A 16,066-nucleotide genomic window follows, 5' to 3' on the forward strand; every position below is an offset into this window, starting at 1 on the left:
TTTATTTAACTATGCATACCAACATCACTAGAACTGCTCCATGCATGTAGCTCTGGTGAAACAGACTGGGGGAACTCCCTTATACTGAGTCAAACCATTAGTTTATCAAGCTCAGTACTGTGTATAATGACTGTTCTGGCAGCTTCTCTACCCACAAATAGGGCTGATAGTTTTCACATCCCTCTAGCTTATACGTAAGGCTTTCTTTAGCTGGACTGAAGTTAATGCCTTAAAAAAAAAAACACTTTAAGAATCCCCCACTAGGAAGATTAGCATTGCAAGGGAAAACCTATGCTGCATTACCAGCTTATAATGAAAATAGTATAACTAAAGTAAGCAATTTGTTTCTGGGTGTGGGTGCTGCAATGCACATGAACTGCACAGAATGACTTCACGATCTGTGCTGGAGAAAGCCAATTCCTCTCACCTGGAAATTAATTGCTAGTGGGTAAAACCCACCCACCTTGATTGATAAAAGGCATGTTATTCAAAGCAGGAGGAAAGGGCTCTAGCTCAAGTGTGTGATTTGCATGCAAAAGCTCACAGGTTCAGTTCCCTTGGCATATCCAAGTAAAGTTGGGAAAGTGTATGTCTATAACCCTAGGAAGCAATTGCCAACCTCTCTGAGGGTTCTCCCGATCCTCCAGAGTGGTGTGCATTCTTGGCTAAAAATTTTAAAGCTTGCTGACATCTTTCACATGGCGGCTTTTTCCCTCTTGCAGGTTTTTACAAGCCTCCTTTACAGGTTTCTAAGAGGTCTTACAATGTGAAGCTATCTAAAACACTGCCTGCAGAGTTCTGAAGAATTTGGGGAGCAACGTAGGATTAAAAAGAAAAGCTTAAATGAAATTTTGAACTTAAAGCACAATGATGGAGGTTTTTGTTTTTTTTTAACAACGAACAATTTAGATATCCTCTGTGCTCTGCAAGCAAAATTTTCAACAGCCTCACTTTTTGTAAAGTCCATGGACAAAGAGGTAATACAGGGAAATACAGAACAGTTTTGACACAGAAAAGTACAGAAACAGAACAATTGCTCTGGTCAGGCCCCAATCTGACCAAAAACTATCCAGCTGTCAATGGGTTTTACATGCATGCTCACCTACATGTACAGAGGAAAAATAGGTAAAACACATTTAAAGGTAAAGGTACCCCTGCCCGTACGGGCCAGTCTTGACAGACTCTAGGGTTGTGCGCCCATCTCACTCAAGAGGCCGAGGGCCAGCGCGGTCCGGAGACACTTCCGGGTCACGTGGCCAGCGTGACAAAGCTGCATCTGGCGAGCCAGCGCAGCACACGGAAACGCCGTTTACCTTCCCGCCAGTAAGCGGTCCCTATTTATCTACTTGCACCCGGGGGTGCTTTCGAACTGCTAGGTTGGCAGGCGCTGGGACCGAGCAACGGGAGTGCACCCCGCCGCGGGGATTCGAACCGCCGACCTTTCGATCGGCAAGCCCTAGGCGCTGAGGCTTTTACCCACAGCGCCACCCGCGTCCCCAAAAACATATTTACCTCCTATTAATAATTACAAAATATACCGTAACTGACTATTTATTTTGCTGGCTGTTAGTTTGTTTGAATATTTGAAATCATTTTATAAAATTGAAAAAACAAGTCTCAGCACTAAGCAGTTTAGATCTGTGGTGGGCACAGCAATGGGAAAGACAGGATTTATTGCAGGTCAGGCCAGCTCTGCAGCAACAGCCCCACTGCTTGCCAGCACCCACTTGATTCTGCTCCTCCTCAGAGAAGCCTGGCTTGCTGCCCACAGATCTTAGGTTGGCACAGCAGTGCTAGAAACATAAATTCCGGCAAGTAATGAAGAGCTACAGTGGCCTGGCTAGTAGTGTTGATAGCAGTGGTGGCAGTTGCAGGTAGGTAACAGGCTATTCGGCAGACCGTTTCATGGGTCCCTTGTGTGTGTTTATGTAGGAGACAAAGACTGAAGCCCTTTTCAAGAATTCTATACTTGCCTCAAACAAAACACGTGAGGGAGGAAGTGGAGACATGTGCCTAATTCCACTCCACCATTCTTTTGGTTGCCCTCCAATTCAGGGAGTGCACTACTTCTGCCCCTCTTTCATCATTCTGGAAAACCAGAGTTTTAAAGCATGTGGGGAGCTTTCATGAGTACAGGAGGCTCCCAACTTCAGAATTTTCTTCGTGATTTGGAGAATGACCTAAACAATGATGGAGGCAGACCTAACACACTCATCCCAACATGGTTGCCTTCCATATGTTTTGAACTACAACTCCTATTAGCCCGACTCAGCATGGCCAATGGTCAAGGATGCTGGGATTCGTAGCCCAAATATCTGGAGGTCACCACACTGATGACCTCTGCTATAGTCAGTCCTTGTTTCTTTCAGGTGGCTATTATCTTGATTTCATCACACTGGGATGTATTATAAGCACAAGATTAAAAATAAATATTACCTTCTTGTGAGCTTCATTGATAAAACTTAGCCATAAACTCACCTTCAGTTTTGTTCTTAGCTGTTTTTCAGCTGTTAGTAACAAAATTACATGTCAAATATATGTAAATTGCCAAACTGTAAGAGCATCCAAACTGCTCCCCAAAGCAAAAACCTGTCAAAGCTGTTCAAAATGTTTGTTATATTGTACTAAAGGGATTTGCTACTCTCACATTCTAGAATGATTCCAATGGAGAAGCCCAAACCACAACAATTGTGAGAACCTAATTAGGGATTAAATAAAGGTTCTTTCAAATACATATAGTGTATTTTGTTACAGGCACAGAGCCTTTAGGGGGGATTAAATGTTACACTAAGGCAAATTATTCTGTCAGGGCAAGAATTTGGGCTTGCCAGACAGAGTGATCCCCCCTTCTTCTCTGCCATGCTCTTCCAGCAGTTGTCCTCACCCCAATATTGGGGGGCACAGGGGCGCACCAGGAGGGGGAGAACTCATTAGTTGAATGCCATCCTTTGTCATGAAAAGTGATGGAAATATTGAGGTTAGTTATGCACACAAAAGCCAGCATCAAATGAGCAGTCTATACTGGTTGTCCATACCACCATACCACTAATTATATACTGGACAAAAACCACTATGGAATCAATACAAGTCCTCTGTGCTACATGCTGACTAATGTTTGCCACCTTCCACAGATGTTTTTGTTAAAAGAAAAAAATACACTTTGGGAGATGGTAACATGCATCTATCGTGTAAGGTCTAGTGTGCCTAATTAGCAATGCACTCATATACATGTCTACTCAGACGTAAGTCTCACTGAGTTCAAGTTAGTAAATATAGGACTGAGGCTTCGTTCACTTAAAGCAGCTGCATTAGAGAGACTAGCCAAAGCGCCAATCAATTCTTTCTCTACCAACTACTTTTCATGCAGAAACTAGCAAAAAGCGGCACTGATTGATTGGACATTGACAGAAGCAAAAGGAACTGACAGCACCTTTGCTTTTATTATGCAAGCTAAGTTATTTAAGGAGAGACGCCAAGGGCTAAATCAGACACTCGCCGGCTCGTGCCTGACATTTAGAAAAGCCCACAAGAAAGTTCCCTCATTCTTATTCTCGTCCTGAATGCTCTTCCAATACTTTTCCAAGCTGGGGTTTCCCTGAAGGAGCAGCATGCCTTAGCTTAACAAAATGCACTGATTATTTCCAGCTTGTCAGTCTGTAATTTGAATTTATTGTTTGTGGGTTTTATTTACAAATGCTCATTACTCTCCCATTTTCCTCATCTATCCTCTAAGTTCCCTTCCAGCTTTTTCAATTATTTCCCCATATTGTCAGTTTATCAATTATATCACTAAGATTCATTCTTGGTGAACACAATTTGTTCCTATTGCATGAATTTTGACAGCATGATTCATTCTGGAGCTCAGTATGGAATTCAAAGACATGGTGCTTTTAGAGCAAAACAAATATGCAGGAAACCTTTTGCCCCTGAATGAAACATGTTGGCAGGATACATCAGGGGGGAAACTGTCTACATTCACACCACACTTTAAAGCAACAGAAATAGAGTAATCTCTGATCATATTAATTTCATTGCCTTATCTAACTTCTTTTAGTGTAGTAGGGTTGTGGTTTGGTATGCAGCATTATGCTAAAGTGCCGAAGTCCCACAATCTATTTGCCACCCATCTCCAGGTGAAAAAGATAGAGAAAGCATCATCAGGCTCTTCAAGAGTTCAGAACATCTCCCCTTGAAGTATAGGAAAAGCATTTGGTTGGTTGGTTGGTTGGTTGGTTGGTTGGTTGGTTGGTTGGTTGGTTTTTTTAAATTTTGACAGACTAAGGGAGAACATAAACAGAAGTTTGAAAAATTAAGAACTGTAAAAATAATAGATTTCTTATTTTCTCTCAAACTACTACAACTTAGGGTCACTCAATGAAAATGAATCTCAGTCTTGACCTTACTGTCAACTTGTCAGTCTTATTTCATTTATTTTATAAATATGTGTGTTTTCCCTTCCAAAAGTTTAAAGCAGCTTGCAAAATATTTATTTAAAATCTATTGAAGATGAGAATACTCTTATCATTAAGACGAGTTACCAAAAAGAACCCAAACAGCTGTGGGAATGTGGCGAACTTGATTTACGGTTGGAAAAATGAGAAAATTGGGAAAATCAAGACCGACAGATTTGTCCACCTCTAGGGCAGAGCTAAAGTGCTCATCCCCACTGCCTCCTTCTCATGTGGTCATTTCTCATGTAGTTTTCACATGAAGGGAATATAATATAATATTATATATATATATATATATATATATATATTAGCATGTTCAGTTAACTAATGCAATTCAGTAGCACAAGATGTGACAATAACCTTTAACTTAAATTGCTCTTTTTAAAAAAAATTCATTTATAGGAGAAAGGTATTTCACTGGCTATTGGTGATTTAACCATTATAACTAAATGGAGCCACCAATGTCTGAATGGTAGATGCTGGGGACAGCCAAAAGAGTTCAGCTCTTCATCTGAGGATCACATTTACAAAATATTTATATTTATATTTATATTTACAAAAGTATATATAACAGTAACAAATAAAAACAATACCCACCCCCGAGTTTAAAAGTCCATAGGTTGTTTAATTAGCTAAATGCCTGGGAGAAGAGGGATGTTTTTGCCTAGCACCTAAAGATGGGCAACAAAGGCACCAGGTGAGCTTCCCTGCAAAGAACATCCCACAAATGGAACCACCACAGAAAAGGCCCATTTTCATATTGCCGCCTTCCAGACCTCTCACGGAAGAGGCACATGAAGAAAAGCCTCAAATGGTTATTACAGGGTCCAAGTTGGTTCATATGGGGGGAGGTGGTCCTCTGCTGTTTGACTTCAGTCCCCATTCCCTGGCCATGCTAGCGAGGGCTGATGGGAGTTGGAGTCAAACACCACATTGTCCATTCCTGGATTAGATGGACCTTAGCCTATACAAGCAAAACATGCTTCACTGGTAGCTTTGACAATGCTGTTATGCTTTCTAAGTTAAGTTTCTTGCATTATGACTTCGCTTACAAACTAACCCACACTTCTATAGTTCAGCTTTATTTCAGGTTACCAAAGTAACAGCTCCATAAGGTTTTACAGGGCTGAAAAATTATCCAAGCCTTGGAATTTCTTCAGATCAGATAAAGTTAAGATGAAGCGTGCTCCTTTGTTTAGTTATTCTCAATAAGGAACACCCAAGAAGATCTTTGTGTTTCATAACCAAGTGTTTTCTTTACAAAAGGAACACAAAAATGATGAGCTTCTCCTGCATACACACATTTTTTACATAGCTCTGGGTTTCAAGCGGGCTGATGACAGAAGTGCTTCCAAGCCTTGCATGTAACAACAACAATCTGACTTTTAGAATCTATCATTTCCTTTCCCTATATCATGGGGGTGTGTAGAACCTGGTAATTTGCAAGGATCAGGATGTGAAGGACTTTATCTTTCCCTGCTGCATTCATTTCCGCATTTCAAGTGGTTCAAGGCACGTGTTCTCTGCTTTTACACATTTATTTAGATGGTGTGCATTTCTCTATATAGATCTTTCCCCGCAACATTCATCCCAGGGCTGTGCAGTGTCTGCAGTTGATCTGGAGCTTGATGAAGCACAATAGGGAAAATCTTCAAAATGACTGTCGTACACGGCATCAGAGAAGCCATTTGTTAAGCTTTACATAAGGCTCTGGTCTCTCATGGCCAACTTTGATTGCTTTCCAGATGGGAATGAAAAAGTAACCATTGAAATTCTCAGAGAAAGGGTGGGGAACACTTCAAAGGGCTAGCCAGTAGCATTTTCCTCACTATTTCCTGATTCAAATCTGTCCTCGCCTCAAAGCTTCTCCTCTAGGTATTGCTGAAGAATGCTTCAAAACCTCTCTGTGTGCAAGCCCCTTTTATGTCCACAGAGCCTGAGCCAATGCAAGTCTTTGAAGATCACACTGCTTGGCTATTCAGAGGGAAATTGGGGGGAAATGTTTAAAAAATGAGAAAACAGGTGATCAGCTGCTCTTTGCATTCGCCCGTCTCGAACGACTTGGGAAATTCAAAAGGAAAGATAGAAATATACGGTTCTTTCCCAATTCTGTGACAGGCACAACCATATACAACCTGAGTGGCTGCTGCTATTGATTTTGTTAACATTTTAAGAGGTAAAACGCATTTGTTACTCTGTTTCTTGGCAAAAAAAAAAAGGCACACTGAACATTCAAATCCTGTTCACAACGCATCTAAAACAGAGCCTGCTTCTGACTGCTCAGCACATGTACGCATTAAAAAAAATTCCGTGTCAGCTATCGATATCTGATTTGGTCAATTTAAGTTTCATCTGCAGAGTCTGTAGTTGAAAATACATTGTTCAATCAGCGCACTGTAGTCACCAAAAGCATCAGCCCTGTCATCTCTCCACCGTAATGTTTAGTTCATAGCACTTAGAAGACCCAATGTGACATTACTGCAGCGAGTTTCCCTTTCTCTGCAAACAGTAGTCAATGAATTGGAACAAGGGCAGACAAGTTGGAGTGTGAGGTCACATCACACCATTTGCCGCTTCCTATATTACAGGGGAAACATGGAACTGGTGCTTACGGCAAGACCCATAACGCACAGCTGCATTTTCCACAACTACCAACCAACCATGTTCTCAAAACAATATTTTATGATGGTAACAAGCAATGGGGGAGTCATAAAATTCAACCCTGAGATTTATTTTACTTTTATTATGTTGAGTACATTCACTCCTACCTATGAAAATTCTTCTAAGGAAGGCAATATTTCAGAGGAAGAAGAAACAATTTTCTTTTGTGATCCATTCTGCATTCATGGTATGAAAAGTTCATTTTATACAAGAATCCATTTCTTGTGGCTGAGGACAGTGTCAAAATATGCTTAAAAAGACATATGGGAATGAGTAATAGAGGCAAACACATTTCTGAAAGAATTTTCAGGCAACACTAAGAACATTTTACTATGGAAACAATAAAGGAACTTTATGTCACTCTGAATTTTTGTTCAAAGGTAGAAAATTGAGAGGTAGGTACCATTTGGAATGGGTTTATTATATATCCCAATATAAGCAAATCTCCTTGCAAAATGGACATTTTTTCCAACTAAAAATGCAGTTTTAGAAAATAAAAGTTGAATATATGATATAAAACATTATAGTGTATCATATACTTGAAGGTACCCTGTAAAAACTAGTCTGGTTCATGAATTCCTAAGCTACATATTGTGTGTGTGTGTGTGTGTGTGTGTGTGTGTGTGTGTTTATGTTCACCAAATACTTGATTGTTCAGCTACTGCAAATCAAAGCTGCACAAACTACATGGATGCCCAGTTTGCACATAATCCTAAACCATTATTCAGTGTTATGAGGGTGAGCCTAGGGAAGTCTTGAGCTTGCATAATCCTCTATCCCTTATCCTCCTCCAGTGTTTCTGCAAGGAATAGATAGAAGATTCCTAATTCCTTTTTAGCTTAACCCCTGTTTAGCACTATGTCCACTAAACTGTGGTTAATCAACTATGGTTAGTGAAGACAAAATCTGCTTCCTAAAGGTGTTTATGAAGAAGAGGAATGCAGTTTCATGGTTTTATTTTTCCCTACGCAGGAGCAGTGACTACCTGTACAGCATTAGAGCAGTTGATGGACCCTCCTTACTCTGGCAAGAAAATGAGGCGATAATGAGGCATCTAAGATTTACTACAGTGTCTGACATATTTATATAAAGGAAGTCAGAAAATGAGGCCTATGGCTATCAGACAAATCTAATATAGAATATAAAATTGATCCAGCAAAATCTTTTAAACTCCATCTCCCTGCCATCCTAGAGGTGGGAGGCATAGAGGAAGAGAGTGCATGAGCTTGAAGCTTACCATAAGTCATCCTCATAATGCTAAGCCATTACATGCTGTAATGCAAACACTCAAGTGTTAGGCTGCACTTCTGCATCAAGCATGTCAATCATCTCACAGCATTACGCATCAGTGAAACAATTCTCATCTGATATTCTACATCTTGATCTTTTCTGTGAGGATTACCCTACTGAAAGACACCAGGACTTGTTATTTGAAATCATATGAACAAGGATTGTGCAAAGAACTAGTGGGCAAATGTTTGAAGAATGGGCAGGAGGCTCCTAGCACAAAGAAAGAATAATCCAAATAATCCAAAGCAGTGTAGCAGTGCAGTGGTGGCCAAACTCGGCCCTCCAGATGTTTTGGAACTACAATTCCCATCATCCCTGACCACTGGTTCTGTTAGCTAGGGATGATGGGAGTTGTAGTCCCAAAACATCTGGCGGGCCGAGTTTGGCCACCACTGATCCAAAGGGAAGGAAGGTGAAGAATAAAACAAGGCAGAGGTGCCAAATCCCAAAATCTGCTCTAGGGAAGTTGAATTCCCCTCCAAAAAAAAAAAAAAAATCCTTCTCAGTGGTTCCAACAGGAGAGAAAAAAATCAGTGTATCAGCTATATTCCCCCAGTTCATTCAGGGTACATGTCAAACATACATCCTGGAACACCTGGTTTTTGCCCTCCACACTATTGGAGCACTGATGGTGTGAAAGGAGAGCCACAGCAGCAGCAATCAAACTTCATGGGTGGATTTCCCTTTCTGCCTGTCAAAAAGTATCATAAGATTGTACCCCAACAATGTGATCCTGTGCATGTTCACTCAAAAAAAAAGTCTCACTGTGTTTGCTTCGTAGTAAGCATGTTGGGGAAGAGAGGCCAGGAAAGCCATTTCTTATCCCGTGTAATCTTTTTTACATGTCTTTATAGACAGGTTACAACCCAAACACTTAATGATTTTAAATGAAGTTCCATATGAAGAAATACAAAGCTTTCTAAATGCAGCTCAGTGGAGTATAACATTTTAAAATGATCACTGAATATATTTTACAGAATATCTGTTCAGAAGTACTGCAATCGAAGGATATACTTGGATATTACAAGCAATATTTGCACAGCATCCTAAGGTATTTTCACCCAACCATACTTGTGGTATCTTTCAGTCATCCACTGAATGTCCTAATGAATTGAATATATTTCTTCTGACTTGTGAAAAATAGGCGAAGACCGCTTGCTGATTTATCAAAACTAACTAAAAGAAAAATCCTAAATGGTTACTTAAAGGGGCACTTTTTTGTAATTAGCTGAATAAATGGGATGGAAGTTACTATAAACAACGGAAAAGTGTTTACCTAGACATCGGGAAAGTGCATATCAGCTCACTAATTGGCAGTCCCTTAAGACTATGATACAAACTTTGGGTATAAAATAATTTGCTTCATGCATCTCTTAATAAGTGAAGAAAACACAGATAAAGATCAGTTTCGTGGATATAGCCACACAGGGAATTGAGAAACCTAATTGCTATTTTCACATTCATTCCCCCCACCATTTCTGTTTCTTTCCAGTGACCTACTCCCAAAACAAACAGTTGAGTTTAATAACAGAGCACCAAAGGCTTCTTTCTCAGTCTGTCCCAGGAGGACGGTGTTTAACTTCTCACCTGATTGAAAATTACTACTGAAAATTAGTACTGAAAGCAGTATCCTCTAACTATGCAAAAATGATTCACAGCTAAACAGCAGCCTTCGGAGGAAAAACAGATGAGCTAAGTAGACAACAAGTTCACATATAGTGGTGTCATTGAAAGCACTGAGGGTAAAGGAAGACCCTGTTCTCTTAAACTGTTCATATCCCATCACTTCACTCCTTTAGCTCAATTAAAATTGGTGGGATGATAGACTGAAAAGTCCAAGAACATTAGGGAAGGGCTTCCAGGGCAAACCCCAGAAGTGTCACCACCCAGTTAGCCTGCAGGGCCAGTGTTTCCCCTGGCCAGAGGATGTGGCACTGCCTTCCTTGGACTCAAAGGACTCCATGGAGGACTCAGTGTGACCAGAGACTCCTCTGTTACATCACAGAAAAAACAAATTGAGGATGCTGGGCCCCTTTTAAGCAAGGCACTGTCCTCAAGAACGAGTGGGACTCATTATAAGTGGCGGTTGTGCTGGAGAGAGAGAGAGAGAGAGAGAGAGAGAGAGAGAGAGAGAGAGAGAGAGAGGTGCTGTGGTCTAAACCACTGAGCCTAGGGCTTGCTGATCGGAAGGTCTGCGGTTCGAAACCCCGCGACGGGGTGAGCTCCCATTGCTCGGTTCCTGCTCCTGCCAACCTAGCAGTTCGAAAGCACATCAAAGTGCAAGTAGATACATAGGTACCACTCCGGCGGGATGGTAAACAGGGTTTCCGTGCGCTACTCTGGTTCGCCAGAAGTGGCTTAGTCATGCTGGCCACATGACCCGGAAAAACTGTCTGCAGACAAACGTTGGCTCCCTTGGCCAGTAAAGCGAGATGAGCGCCGCAACCCCAGAGTCATTCACGACTGGACTTAACTGTCAGGGGTCCTTTACTTTTCATATATATATGTATATGACATGACTGAGGAGGTGCAGTTGTTCGCTGCTGAAGCAACATATGAGTTTTGTTTTCATAGACTACAGTCTAAGTACCTTCATTCAACTTGATTCAACCAATACCTAACCCACTCCTGTCTCAGTCTGCCCTGTACCCAACTTGAACCTCAGCCTGTACCCAGCCTGAGTTTTGCCTTGCCTCAGCACACAGCACAACAGCTAGCAATGATCCTGACTAAAATCCCCTCCCTTTGTGCTGCTATTAATCTTTGGTAGGTGAGTGGGGGAATGCTCCCACTGTTGCCACTGGGAGTCCCACCCGCCAGGTGCAAAGCAGTGCTTTGTATCCACAGGGTAGACTTCTGGTTCAGGATTGATCTAGGAGTTCCAGGAGACTCTTATGGGAGGACAGTCAGGGCAGTTCCACTAGGGTGGGATTATTACTCTAAAAGCAAATTATGGTTAAAAACATCTTATTTGAATATATTTAACAGGGAGGGATCTTCTCCCCTCCAGCTTCTCAGTCTTCATAATGGTTGGGGTATTTAAATACCACCTGATATTTAGTGACGTATGATTGTAGTCTGGTATACAGGTTTGCTGTTTTGATTTCATTCCGCAACCCTTTTTTTCCATTTTCTTTGTTACTTGCCTGTTTTCTCCTGTCTACACATTTTTGTATGAAAATTAAAATTCAATAAAAATGTTTTCATTTTTAAATCTAAAAACACTTTAAAACATTGTTTCAATATTAAGCAATTCCCATGAACATTGATCACTGCTAAGTTTGAGAGTTAAATAGAGTTGTGGACTATTTTAATCCAATTGATGGTGACCATCTGCAAAGAGTCACCTGCGAGTACAGCTCCTGCCTGCACAGCTAAATACTCGCTCCTTAGGCTACAGTTCCAAGTTCCTAAAGAGCAGAACCAAGCTGCTTGCATCCTTGCCAGTGCTGCAAGTAGCCCAGCAGAATGTTTGCAAAGGAATAATTATAGCTAATGCCAATTTCGACCTTTTGTTTGATCGTCCCAAAGGAAAGCTGTGTTAATAGGTGAGAATTGCATCTCAGCAGACATCAGAGTTGCCAGGGGGCTCAGGAGCAACAGGATTGTTTCAGCTGCCGGCTCTTGGTGATAAATGAGAACTGAGACAACTGCTAGGAGATTTGCAGCATATTGGCAACAACAAGCTGATCAGGAGTGACATCAGTATAGCTGTGGCACGGTGCCAGCACGCTACAAATCAGGCACATTTAGGCCTCTTCCTTTTTCTCAATTTGCCCACTGGGGAATGACAATTATTATGGCTAGCCAGGGTTTAGAATCATCCAACTTGCAATCAATAGTAAGTTATTGTATTGGCAGTTGCCCTGTGTTTGATGACAGCCTGACAACTTTCACAGCACTGACCTTAATGAATGGTCTCCGTGCAATGTCAAGTGGAAGCCAGAGAAGTGCCTTAGCCATGCTTTGCAGCAGGAGGATGATTATCATTTTCAAGTCATTTGAGAGACATAAAGGAGCAGAACAGAAAAGGGTTGTCAGGTAACTTATAGGAAGTCTATGGGGACCCACTCAAGAGCATTAAAATAAGGCTTCTTTCACCTTAGCGATCCTGACTTAAATGGGATGGTTATTGGCAAGTGAAAAGGTGGATGTTTCCCTCCCTTTCAGTGTGTAGTTCTATTTGTGAATATGGGACACACACACGTCACATAGATGTATTTTTGAAACTGGCTAGGAGGAGAGAGGGCTGTTGCTTGTGGGCTTCCCATAGGCATCTGGTTGGCGGCTGTGAGAACTAGATGCTGGGCTTAGATGAGCCTTTGGACTGATCCTGCAGGGTTCTTTTGTTCTTATGACTTGAGATTGTTATTATAGAAGGAAAGGAAGTTGGATTATTCTCTTTAATTTTTCTGTACAAAAGTAGCTGTCCTGTAGTTATTGGTGAGAACAAATGAATTTACAATACCACAAGTTAAGTAGATGACAGAGTTGTTTTACTGTTTGCAACTTTTGTCTATTTTAATACCTATAAAATACTGAAGCGAACTTCAGTTATAAGGTGGACTATCAACTGTATAAATAATAAAACACCTTCTAGCTAGCTGATTTTGTAAAGCTGAGCTGGGAGAAGGGAGCCAGGCTCTGATTTTTAGTTTAGGTGTTAAAGTTTAATAACACATTGTTTTAATGTAGGCAGGTTATGTTGAAACTAATATTTCTAATTGAAGTTACACCAAAACAATAAAAAAGTTTAAATGTTGTAAGTAGTAAAGGCATGGGCAACAGCTGATCTCCCGCCCTCTGACTCTCATTTGTAAGACGAGAGTGAAAAAGGAGTGGATTGTTTTGTGAGCTGCCCAGTGAACTCTTATTATGGGGCACCAACATAAATGCAGAAAAATGAACAGATAAATGGTATGCCTTGATCAAATCATCTTTCTAAACAACAACCTGGAATTGCTTCTATGGCTTAGGCCACTGGTTGCTTTTGACTCGTTTGCCGTGTTACACCCACTTGCTATGCACCTGCTAGATCCTTGCTACATACTGCCATGTGAATCAAAAGTTATGACCTGTAAACAGCATTAACCTTTTTTTCTGGCATTCATTCATTTCACTCCTTTGTTAATTAACTGGGGACGAATGGGAAGGGCATTGTTAAATACCCATGGGAAAAGGAGGGAGGGGATGGGCACAGGAAGGGAGAGGGGTGGCAAAATGGGCATGAGTGAAGGAGGCAGCATGATGGCACTTGAGGGCTGACGTACAGCCTTCTTGATGAACAGCCCACAAAAACCTGGAAGAGAAAAGCCCCAAGGCAAGCTACTAGTTTTATGGTGCAAAATGCTTCTCTAAGCTGTTTTCCTAAGATATACTTCCTCCCAAATGCTAAGAAGTTAAAATCAGCATCTAAAGATAAAGCCAAACTTTATAGAGATGCTCAACCTTGTTTAGAGAAAAATGAACCCGGATTTTGTACTTATCACCATGCTCGATAACAGCTTAATCCAAATACATTCAACCTAATCAAATTACTATCTCTGAAGGCTACAGGGATAAATTTACAGTGTTGGAATCCTATTTATACAGTGAAATCCTTTAAACTAAATAGCTGGGATTGGACAGGGTAGCTAATAAATGAAAATATGCTGTACCAAATAAAATATATAGCCTATTTCATCTGCCTTAACAAAACTTATTTAGCTGGTAGGTTCACTGGAGTATCAAAGGAGGCCTGGAAAGGTGAAATTAATCATGGAAAAGTGAAGTGTAGCAAGAGGCTTATCGAAATCTTGATGCTGTAAAAGTTGCTAGTGGGGTGTGATTTCTCTAATGAAAATTTCATTTGCATCAAGAGCTTAAACATGTTTTTGCACTTGATGTTAATATCACACATAAATGTGACTGGATGACACTGTTACAAAGCAAAGCCCACTCAATGTGCAGGGCAGTAGAAGAGGAGGATGATTAATACTGATGAATGCTGTTTTCCTGACTCTTAGAATCCAATTAAATTGCTGAAGTCCTGAAGGTGAAGAGAGAAAAAATGTCTAGTTTCGACAGCAATAGTTTCATATATCCATTAAAACTGAGGAGAAACAGCAACTTCTAAAGGAGGAAGGAGACACTTCTTTTACTCATCTTATTTAACCCAATCTCCAACCCTTGTGCCCAGGGCTACCTTCAACGTGGCATTTTTTGTTGTTTGCAACACAAGGGAGCATAATCTACACTTCCCTGTTCTTCTTCTTCTTGTTGTTGTTTAGTCATTTAGTTGTGTCCGACTCTTCGTGACCCCATGGACCAGAGCGCGCCAGGCACTTCTGTCTTCCACTGCCTCCCGCAGTTTGGTCAGACTCATGCTGGTAGCTTCGAGAACACTATCCAACAATCTCATCCTCTGTCGTCCCCTTCTCCTTGTGTCCTCCATCTTTCCCAACATCAGGGTCTTTTCCAGGGAGTCTTCTCTTCTCATGAGATGGCCAAAGTATTGGAGCCTCAGCTTCACAATCTGTCCTTCCAGTGAGCACTCAGGGCTGATTTCCTTCAGAATGGATGCGTTTGATCTTCTTGCAGTCCATGGGACTCTCAAGAGTCTCCTCCAGCACCATAAGTCAAAAGCATCAATTCTTCGGCGATCAGCCTTCTTTATGGTCCAGCTTTCACTTCCATACATCACTACTGGGAAAACCATAGCTTTTACTATACGGACCTTTGTTGGCAAGGTGATGTCTCTACTTTTTAAGATGCTGTCTAGGTTTGTCATTGCTTTTCTCCCAAGAAGCAGGCGTCTTTTAATTTCGTGGCTGCTGTCACCATCTGCAGTGATCATGGAGCCCAAGAAAGTAAAATCTCTCACTGCCTCCATTTCTTCCCCTTCTATTTGCCAGGAGGTGATGGGACCAGTGGCCATGATCTTCGTTTTTTTGATGTTTAGCTTCAGACCATATTTTGCGCTCTCCTCTTTCACTCTCAATAAAAGGTTCTTTAATTCCTCCTCACTTTCTGCCATCAAGGTTGTGTCATCTGCATATCTGTGACTGGATGTTTTTAGCCTGTTCTTAGCCTGTTCCCTGTTCTTAGCCTTAGCCAATAAGACGCATTTCCTTACCTATTTATCAGATTTGTGTTCCACTCTTTTTCCCCATTCCTCAGGGAACTATATATGGGGGTTATCCACAGTACCCTCAACCACTCTCTGAAAGTACTCATCTAAGGAAGTTCATGCAGCAGGGCAAACCTGAGTTTTGAACCCTATTCAAAATCTAGCATTCAATCCACTATACTTCACCAGCATTGAGAAACTCATCAGAACCCTCTATACAGATATAATCAGAACCAGCCTGTGAGTTGCTGTTTTCAGGCTCTGACATGGCTATGATATGGACAATTCCACCCCAGCAACATTTCCTACAACAATGTTTGAAGCTATCATATAAATGGTTGCTCCGGAGTAAGAAGGAATGAAGAAAGTCAGTTGTGCTCTTTGTCTGAAGCGTGTTTAATAAAACATGACCTGGAAGCTGTCTACAGACAAATGCCGGCTCCCTCGGCCTATAGAGCGAGATGAGCGCGCAACCCCAGAGTCGTCCACAACTGGACCTAACGGTCAGTGGTACCTTTACCTTTAAATGTTCTAGATAAGTGAAATAATAAACTCT

General features: G+C 41.3%; 1 long non-coding RNA gene across 1 annotated transcript in view; it reads right to left on the bottom strand.

The window, feature by feature from the left end:
- Positions 1-16,066, bottom strand: part of LOC114591295 (uncharacterized) — a 101,141-nt gene that overhangs the window by 5,236 nt on the left and 79,839 nt on the right. The window lies entirely within an intron of this gene.

The sequence above is a fragment of the Podarcis muralis genome, chromosome 2 (genome assembly GCF_964188315.1).
Source record: "Podarcis muralis chromosome 2, rPodMur119.hap1.1, whole genome shotgun sequence".
In the NCBI taxonomy this organism is placed as follows: domain Eukaryota; kingdom Metazoa; phylum Chordata; class Lepidosauria; order Squamata; family Lacertidae; genus Podarcis; species Podarcis muralis.